Source organism: Eucalyptus grandis, chromosome 8, assembly GCF_016545825.1.
Source record: "Eucalyptus grandis isolate ANBG69807.140 chromosome 8, ASM1654582v1, whole genome shotgun sequence".
NCBI lineage: Eukaryota > Viridiplantae > Streptophyta > Magnoliopsida > Myrtales > Myrtaceae > Eucalyptus > Eucalyptus grandis.
In genome coordinates, this window is record NC_052619.1 from 29,433,328 (window position 1) to 29,443,259 (window position 9,932).

A 9,932-nucleotide genomic window follows, 5' to 3' on the forward strand; every position below is an offset into this window, starting at 1 on the left:
ATGTGATTCCCCAAAATTGATCTTCCTCTTTCCTTCAAACTCTCAATTTCAGTTCAACTTACTTTTCTAGAAATGTCCCATTAGATCGAATCAACTCATGACCATTGGTAATATCCTAAGGTAGCAAACACTAAATAGAAACCTTGAGAATAAGTAAAAATCATGAGGGCACTAAAATTGAGGAATTCTTTTCCTCAAGAGTCTCACACATAATAAAAGTTGAGATCAAACTTTTTGCCACTCTTATTGGTCAGCTTATGCATACGTATTACGGTATTAACTCCTTTCCCATGGAGCGTATGTCTACACCTTTCAATACCGTACAGATGATAGTTCAGACATACCCAATGTCTAACTTGAGTTCACGTATCTACTCTTTTACAAAATTCATCAGAACTCACATCTGGCATCTTAGACATATAAAGTAAAATATGTGGGGTATTTTACTTTCGGATATAATAAGTATTATGTCCTCATCTTAACACTTAATTAAGGCGACATACGTATTTTAAGCTTGAGCTCTCGATTATCACCTAGATAATAAGCTTTAAAACAGTCTCATCTCTATTTATCACATAGTAAATAGAGGCGATTACCCGTGTGAGTGGGCTAATCTTTTATCTGTCCGACATACTTCCTCAACTTAAAATAATACACTGAGTATTAAGATGCATAAAGATCAAACAAAGATTCATAGGCATTAATAATGAAACAACACTAGTTCATAAATGTGAACAACTCAGGGAAATTACAATCCAGTACATCAGACTCTACGCAATCCTAGAGATTTTACATGACCACAGAACACATCTCTAGGTATTGGCTTTGTCATAGGGTCTGCTACCATTCTATGCGTAGATATGTACTGTAAATTCACATCCTTTCGTGCAACCATATCTTTTACAAAGTTATACTTTGTATCTATATGTTTGGTTTTGCCATGATACTTTGGATTTTTGGTGTATGTTATAGCTGCTTGGCTATCACAGTTAACCAATAATTGATTTGCAGCTTTCTCAATAACACATAAATGATCCAAGAATCTCTTAAGCCAAACTCCTTGTACTGCTGCTGATAATGCCACGAACTCAGCTTCCATCATGGATAAGGTTATGCACGTTTGCTTCTTACTACTCCATGATATGGCGCCATTGCTCAGTAAGAAAGCAAATCCTGAGGTAGATTTCCTTTCATCTAAATCTCCTCCCCAATCAGCATCTGAATAGCCTTTAAGTCGCAGATCCTTTCCTTGGTAATTCAACTTGATATCAGCAGTTCCCTTCAGATACCTCAGTATTCTCTTAATGGCCTTCCAATGTGCTGGACCTGGATTGGATTGGTATCTACTCACCATTCCAACTGCAAAACATATGTCGGGTCTTGTACATATCATAGCGTACATCAAGCTCCCAACAGCACTAGCATAAGGAACATGTTTCATTTGTTCCTTCTCTTGTGGAGTCCTTGGACATAGTCTATGGCTCAATCCTTCACCTTTTGCAATAGGAGCGTCTATGGGTTTACAATCTTGCATACGAAATCGTTCAAGAACCTTATTTATATAGGTTTCTTGCGAAAGAGACAACAATCTCTTCGAATGATCTCTTGAAATCTTAACTCCAAGAATGTATGTAGCCTCATCCATGTCCTTCATCTCAAAGTTGGAAGACAACCAACTCTTGATAGTCTTAACAAACTCCATATTGCTTCCGGCAATTAGTATATCATCAACATATAATGATATGATCACAAATTGATCATTGGATCTTTTGATATATACACAATGATCCTCATCAATCATCGTAAAATCATATGACATTATGGCATTATAAAAACGTATATACCATTGTCTTGATGACTGCTTAAGACCATATATCAACCTCAAAAGTCGACATACTTTTTCTTCTTGGCCTTTCACTATGAAACCGGCAGGTTGTTCCATATATATTTCTTCCTCTAATTCTCCATTAAGGAAAGCAGTCTTTACATCCATTTGATGTAACTCAAGATCCAGACTAGCCACTATTGCCAGAATAATGCGAATCGAGGTAAATCTCACTACTAGAGAAAATGTATCTTCATAATCAATTCATTCCTGTTGATTATACCCCTTCGCCACAAGGCGAGCCTTATGTCTTTCTATCGAGCCATCAGCCTTTCGCTTTATTTTGAGAACCCACTTGTTCCCAATAGTTCTGCGTCCTTTTGGAAGATCAACCAGTTCCCAGACTTGGTTTGATTTCATTAACTCCATTTCCTCTTCCATTGCATTAATCCATTTTTCTTTACTAAGGCAATTCAGAGCCTCATTAATATTTCTTGGCTCATCCTCATCTTGTGGAGCAACCATAAAAGTTTCCCCTTCAATGTCAAAACGTCGACGGGGAATACTTTGGCGACTTGTTCACCACATGGGAGATTGTACAATTTGCACATCATTCCCCATCATGCTCCCACTTGGATTAGGTAATGATGATGTCGTCTCATCATGTGGTTGCAATTGAGAATGAGTTGAATTCAATTCATCACTTCTCATATTACTCCCACTTGGACGAACTCCACTAACATCATTATCCTGATCCAAGGTCTCAAATATGGAACAATCTTCCCCTATTTCGCTCTTCTTAGGAAATTCATCCTCTAAGAATGTGACATCTCGTGATTCAAACTTAGTTATACTCCCACTTTCATGCTCACCTATGAACACATATCCTTTCGAGTGTTTTGAGTACCTTATGAAAATACTCTTCTTTCCTCTAGGACCCAATTTCCCAAATTTGTGAGAGGACTCATTTGTATAGGCTGCACAACCCCATAGCTTAAGAAAACTTAAGTTCAGTTTTCTACATGTCCATAACTCATATGGGGTGGAAGTAACTGATTTGGAAGGCACACGGTTAAGTATATAGGCAGCAGTTAACAACGCATCACTCCAAAAGGTAATAGGTAAGTTAGCATGTGCCATCATGGACCTAACCATTTCCAGTAGGGTTCTGTTTCCTCTCTTCACAACACCATTTTGTTGGGGAGTATATAGAATAGACAATTGTCTTTCTATTCCTTTTTCATCACATAATTTTCTGAACTCATCAGATAAATATTCTTGACCTCGATCGAATCTCAATGTTTTTATTTTCTTGTCTAATTGATTCTCTACCAGGTTCATAAACCTTTTGAAATAGCTTATTACTTCAAATTTATGAGAAATCAAATAGACATATTCGAATTGAGTATAATCATCAATAAAAGTGATGAAATAAACAGCCCCATGCCTTCCTTTCACATTCATTGGACCACAGACATCAGAATGGATTAAATGCAGAGGAAATTCAGCTTTTTTTTCTTTTTCCAAATGGTTTCCTTATCGTTTTCCCTTCTAGGCAATGCTTACATATGGACAAATCGACTTTTTCAATATTGCCCAACAAGCCCTCTTTGGCTAGTCTATTCATACGCTGTTGGCCAATGTGACCAAGTCTAGCATGCCACACATTCACATCATTATCATATTTATTAGGAGACGTGAGAAGGGAATAACAAACATTTGCATTAACATAATCAATATCTAATACAATGAAACCATCCAGAAAATAACCACAACCATAGTAATTTGTATCCAAAAAAATTCACACATCTACTATAGAAGTTCATATTAAAACCTAATTTAACCAACACTAATACGAGACACTAAATTCCGACGAATCTCCGGAGCATACAACACATCATGAAGGAACAAAGTGCGTCCACCACGCATATTCAGTTGGCATGTGCCAATTCCTTTCACTTCAGCTCGGAGTTGTTTCCCACATAGATCCACTTAGTTCCGGTTGGTACTCGTTGGAATTCCACGAAGGATCCTCTATCCTTCGCTACATGGTTCGTCGCTCCTGAATCCACAGTCCACAAAGGATTAGACTCAGTTAAGAACACAGAACTTGACACATAAGCAAAGTTCTGAAAAGTACAAGGGGTACATACCTTCTTTGGCTCACGACAGTCGCGAGCATAGTGACCCTTATTGTCACAGTTGTAGCATTTCACCCTTGCAAGCTTCTTCATGCGAGGACGATTTCCTCTTTCATGTTGGTTAAACTTGGGTTTCTTCCCTGAAGGACCTTCTTCCTTGCCTTTCCCTTTATCAAACCAGTTAGGGCGCTTGCGCTTGGAGCTCGAAGCTCCATTTGAGCTAGAACTAGCATGATAGAGTTCAGCATCCGGCTTAGCCGCCAAGAGGCGGTTGTGACATCCCGATTTTCCAGTTCTATTTTCAATAAATTGAGACGGGCATTTCATTGGCACGCATATAGTTCTTTTCCTTGAGTCGGCCACTCATGTGAAAGCTAGTCTATCGGGTGAAGCTATTAAGAGTTCTTAATGCATCAGACTCGAGAATTTGACCAGGAAGCGATCTTTCGACCGAGCTAGTCTGCAAGGGTCATTACGACACAATTAAAATCGATTAAAGATCGGAGATAGATCGACTCAACAAAGGCATGTGATCAGGTGTGGGTGATTCCACCAGATCGCACAATTCGTGTCGATTGGCACTAGACCGACTTTTCTATCGATTGGGTACCCTGTGTTCGTATTTGAAACCTTGAGATTACCTCGACAACCGAAAGTCGCCAATGTTTCAAAGATGTACATCGTGGCTTGAGATGATCAACCATAGGTCAAATGCATGAAAATTTCTAAAGGCTACCCGGTAGGTTGGGCTGCGCTAGTATCGTGCCAAAGTGAAATTAACCGTGGAATTGAGATCGAATTCAGAAATTGGAAGTCTGGGTGTGTCACAAATCATTTTAGGAACATTGATTTATCTTTGGAAGATTTTTCATGCAAGTCGAGGTTTTCGGCAAAATCATCAAGGTATGGTTAATTTGGTTCGGAAAATTGGTAGGCCCGCCTTTGGTTGTGCTTTTGGGACTTAAGTTGGTTTTATGGACAAGTGAATATGTGAATTGAAGTGTGGTGACATTAGATTAATTTTATGAACTTCAATTGGAAGAGAATTGAATGGAATTGGAGAAATTAGTGTACAAGAATTGGACCCCGGCGGAAAATGAAAGTGCAACCATTGGAGAAGTTGTGGAGGATTTGAGTGAGTGGAAGATGACATGGGATGATGTCATGATGGTTGAGGCCAAGGGTTGAGATATTGACACGTGGACGGTGGAGATTTGCCCGAGAAAAGGTGACCCATCACCATCATCTTCCTCCTTGAATCAAGGAGTTGTCTTGGAACTTGGAAAGGGAGGGAAGAGAGAGAGAGAGAGAGAGAGGGGAGAGAGAGAGAGAGGCCGTGTGAACTAGAAGCTCGGCCGGCCTCCCCCTTCGCTCATCGCCGCTCGAACGCCAGCCGAAGGTCATGCCGTCGCCGTTTACCGCTCCGCTCGCCCGCGGGTGTGCTGCTCCGCCTCCTTTCTCCCCTTCCGTTTGTTGCTCGAGATCTCGAATCTGGTCGGACGCCAAGCGTAGCGCAGCCAACGTCGCCCGGAGCCGTCGCACGCCTCCCCCTGTCCCCGTTTGCCGCTGCCGTGCGTCGCCATCGCTGCCCGTCCGCCCGCGCTCGCCCGCGCTTGGCCGACGTCCAGCCGCCTCCGCCCCTATTCGCGCGTTCCACGAGCTGCCGGAGCTCGTCTCCGCCGCCGTCGACCTCCCTTCAGCCCGTCCAAGCCCTCGCCGGTTTCCTCCGCCGTTCCTTCGCCTGATCCGCCGCCGAGCAGCCTCCGTCCGACCCTAACCAGCAACTGCAGAAAATGGGTATGGCAGCCCCGTTTTGGCCCGTTTTGGCCACCTTCCCGAGCCTGGATGCTCGGCCCGCTTTGAGGAAAGTTGTTCTCCTCGGCGTCCCCGTCGTTTTGGTTCACTCAGCTCGCTAATCCGGTGAGTTTAACTCACTAAATCTTGATTAGACGGTTAATGATGCCCTAAGTGTGCTTAGCTTAAGTTAAGTAAGCTTAGTTGGTTAAATTAGTTTATTTGGTTGATGATTGGATTATGGTGTTTAATTAAGTTAAAGTGTGTTTAGTTTAAAGTTAAGTATGTTTATTTTTAATATAAAGCCTTGATGTGACATAATGGGGTTTTAATTTTGAATTATTTAATTGCTTCGAAATTCTGGAAATTTATAATATTATATTAATTCCGAAATTATTAAAATATTATTATTTGAAAAAAATGGAAAAATTATTTTGATCCCGGTTGCTCAAAATTTCGCCGATCGCTCTTTGTGCAGTTGGATTTTGAAATTGATGATTGGATATTATAAATTGAGTGTGGATCGTGAAAAATATGAATATTATTATTTAATTAATTTTCGGAATAAATTTAATTATTTAATAAATTCTGAAAATTATTTGGGAACCTTATTCTCTCGAATTTCGTCTTTGATCATCTTTGTGTATTTAGAATTTGAATTTGATGATTGATTGTGGCAAATGGAGTGTGATTGTGATAAATAGGGATTCTTTATAAAATTCTAAGTGCGGAAATTGATGGGAGATTGGCTGTGATTGACCACCTATTAGAGGTCGTGCCCAATGAAGCCGTGATGTACCACCTAGGAAAGGTCGTGCCCGATGAGGCTGTGAAAAACCACCTATAAGAGGTCGTGCCCGATGAGGTCGTGAAATACCACCTATTAGAGGTCGTGCCAAGTGAGGCCGTGATAAACCACCTATGAGAGGTCGTGCCCAGTGAGGCCGTGATAAACCACCTATGAGAGGTCGTGCCCAGTGAGGCCGTGATAAACCACCTATTAGAGGTCGTGCCTAGTGGGGCCGTGAATTGCCACCTGATAAAGGTCGCGCCGAGTGGGGCCGTGATGCCACTGATTCAAATTTGCCGAGTAGGGCCGTAGTTGAGAGCAATGATCGATTTGCTAGAATGACATGTCATCGGCCGAGTCGATTGATCGCTGAGACGATCCAAGTGGTTGAATTGTTTGATAATGTGATTGTGCCATGGTTGTTTGGTTATCATAATTGCACGTGGTTGGTTTATATAAATTGTGTTAACCTGCAGATAAAGGCTGAGGCGAGGTAAGTCTTCTGTGTGATGTGACTAGGCCACCCGGTGCGTATTTTCTTTCTAATAGGGGTTTAGGGGGTTGAACTTGCTGAGACATCGTCTCATCCCGGTTGTGGGATTAAAATTTCAGGTCCCTGGTGGACGGAGCAACCAGATAGCTTTGGTTGGCTTTGAGGAGTTGCAGACGTGAAGTAATAAGACTGGAGAACGTGTCCGACTTGTAGGTCGTAGGACAATTCCTTTTTGAGAAACAATCTTGTGTAGACTATTGGCCGTAGACTTCTGTTTGTAATTCTGTTGAATTATGAAAGTGTTATGTTGTGGTTTGTTTCCTGCTTTTCTATCCCGTATTTTATTGTCAGGGGTTTTATAATACGTTCCGCTTGCGCATTAATAAATGAATGGGGTCGGCGACACTACCTGGGAATGTCGCATCAAGATCGACCGTAGTGGAATGTGCGCGCGCTCGGGGTTCTAGGCGTGACATCCCCGGTCCTCTTCCAGCTCAAGATGACGCATTGCATCCTTGAAAGTTTTGATATTTTCATTATGAGTCAGGTGCACCTTCATATGCTCCCAACTTTGAGGCAAGGAGCGAATCATTGCTTGCACCTGCTGCTCATCTGTGAGGACATGGCCAGCATCTTTAAGCTCATTTATCATGTTTGACATCTTTCTAAGATGTTGCTTCATGGTCTGACCATGAGGCTTCTTAGAGGAGTCAAACCTAATAGTGAGCTATCTCGGTCACGTCACCGAAGTATGACCAAATCTAGCTGCCAATGCCTCCCACATTTCCTTGGCATTGTCAAAACGCCTAAACTCTCGCATGACATCATTTTCCATGCTGCTCAGCAATGTGATGCGAGCAAGAGAGTTCTTTCGTTTCCATATAGCAAAAGCTTCCTTATCTCTTTTGTCTTTGTGCAGTATTTCCTTCTTCGGGTTCTACCATGGTCGGGTTAAGAGCCTCAAGTGCCTCTTGCTCTTCCAAAGACATATTGGATTTTCATGTGCCATATCTCATAGTTGTCACCATTGAGCTTTTCACATTTGTTCAGCTCGGCAACTATGCTCTTCGTGGCTAAAGCCATTGATCTGAACACATCAGACATATATGCACGAATTATTAATGTCTATCATTTATACATCCCTATTTGCATAGATCCATCATATTAATAAATAATTTCAAGTAAGGCTTCAGAATCAAAAGGTCACTATGTTTCCAATCATCCTCCAAAATCCTAACTTAAAACTATCATCAATATAATTGTCTTATGCAAAATAAATTCTATGAAGTTACAAAAACTTCTATAACTATCCACAGCTAACTACCCACAGCAACCAGCAATAACAGAAAGCAATAGATAATTGACATACAATATAATAATGCTTTCATATAATACAACTAACATATAAGTTGCTACATCAACAACAACCAAGTAGTAAACATTACATAAGATGTCCATAAAACCACACTTAACTAAGAAAACAGCCAATACATCTAACACCAAGCCAACACACGAACTGGGAAAGATCCTCTTTTGTTCAATTTCTTGATATTTTCTCTTGTAACAATGCAGTAATATTCATTTACAAAATCCATGACAATTTTCTTATATGAAGCAGCTTCATTGACATCCCATATGCGATTCAACACATCTTGCCATTCAAGTGGAAGAGTGTTTATGAAAAATCGCACCATCTCTGACTGTGGCATAGGACGACCATTCCATATGACCTGTTGAATCTTCCCATTGACCTCAAGGACATGATCAATTAAGTCTCCACTCTCCCATCAATGATCAGTCAGCTTAGCTATCAACTTAGAAAGCCTATCATTTTGTTCATCGAAGAATCGCGCGAATAGGTGTGCGCAACCTCAGGGGAAGCATTGTTCGTGCAACAAATGCAAAACTATTCCCACAACAAATACAGAACAAATAAGGGATCACAAATAATCCACATAGACTTAATTGAAAAAGAAATATATTCTTTTCCCTTTTTTTTGTCAACGGTCAACGATCAACGGTCGTCAGTCAACGGTCAACAGTCAAGTCGTCGGTCGTCGGACCGGTTGGACCGGTCAGGCTGGTTTGGGCGAACCGACGGCACGTGTCGTGCGCGTGCCGAGCGTCCGCGGTTCGGGTCGGGTCGGGTCATCGGCCGGTGACCGCCCGGCGAACCGTCGTCGTGCTGATTGTTGGAGAAATCTTTCCAGAATATTTTGAAGCTGACAAAACATTTCTATCAGTCTAAGTCTGGATATCGATAGTTAAAGTCTCAAGATTTTATAGTCTCAAGACTTTGTTATCTCAAGACTCAAGACTCAAGACTCAAGACTCAAGACTCAAGACTCAAAGTTATTCTCACCGACGCCTTTCTAATCCAAGTGTTGAAGGAAATCCAAAGTCGAGGTTTATGATTGAGGATTTGATCCTATCCTCTCAGGATAGATTCTTTGGTTGGATAATCATTTCGGATTCTTTAAATCTTATCTAAGATCGATTGAAGATCCGATGGTCGACGAAATAATCTTGGATTATTCTATTCTTGGAAACCGAGATCCCGATTGTATGGGCGAACAGATTGATGGGCTATCATCGATTCCTTATATAGCTCGGATGATCTTCTTGATTGATTCCGTCCAACGGGTAGATTGGAGGAATTCCTTTGGTAAGTGCCAACGGCTATGATGGCATGAAGGAGTATAAAAGGAAGACGTTCTAGTTGTTTTAAGTGTGTGATCGATAGAAAAATTCTAGAGTCTCGAAGATCCTTTGATTGTTAGTTGAGACGAGCGAAATTGTATATGCGAGAGTGTTTATACTTGGCGACGCCTTGAGCGAGTGTGGTAGATCATCTACACCTAGAAATCAAGGAAGATCAACACCGTAACA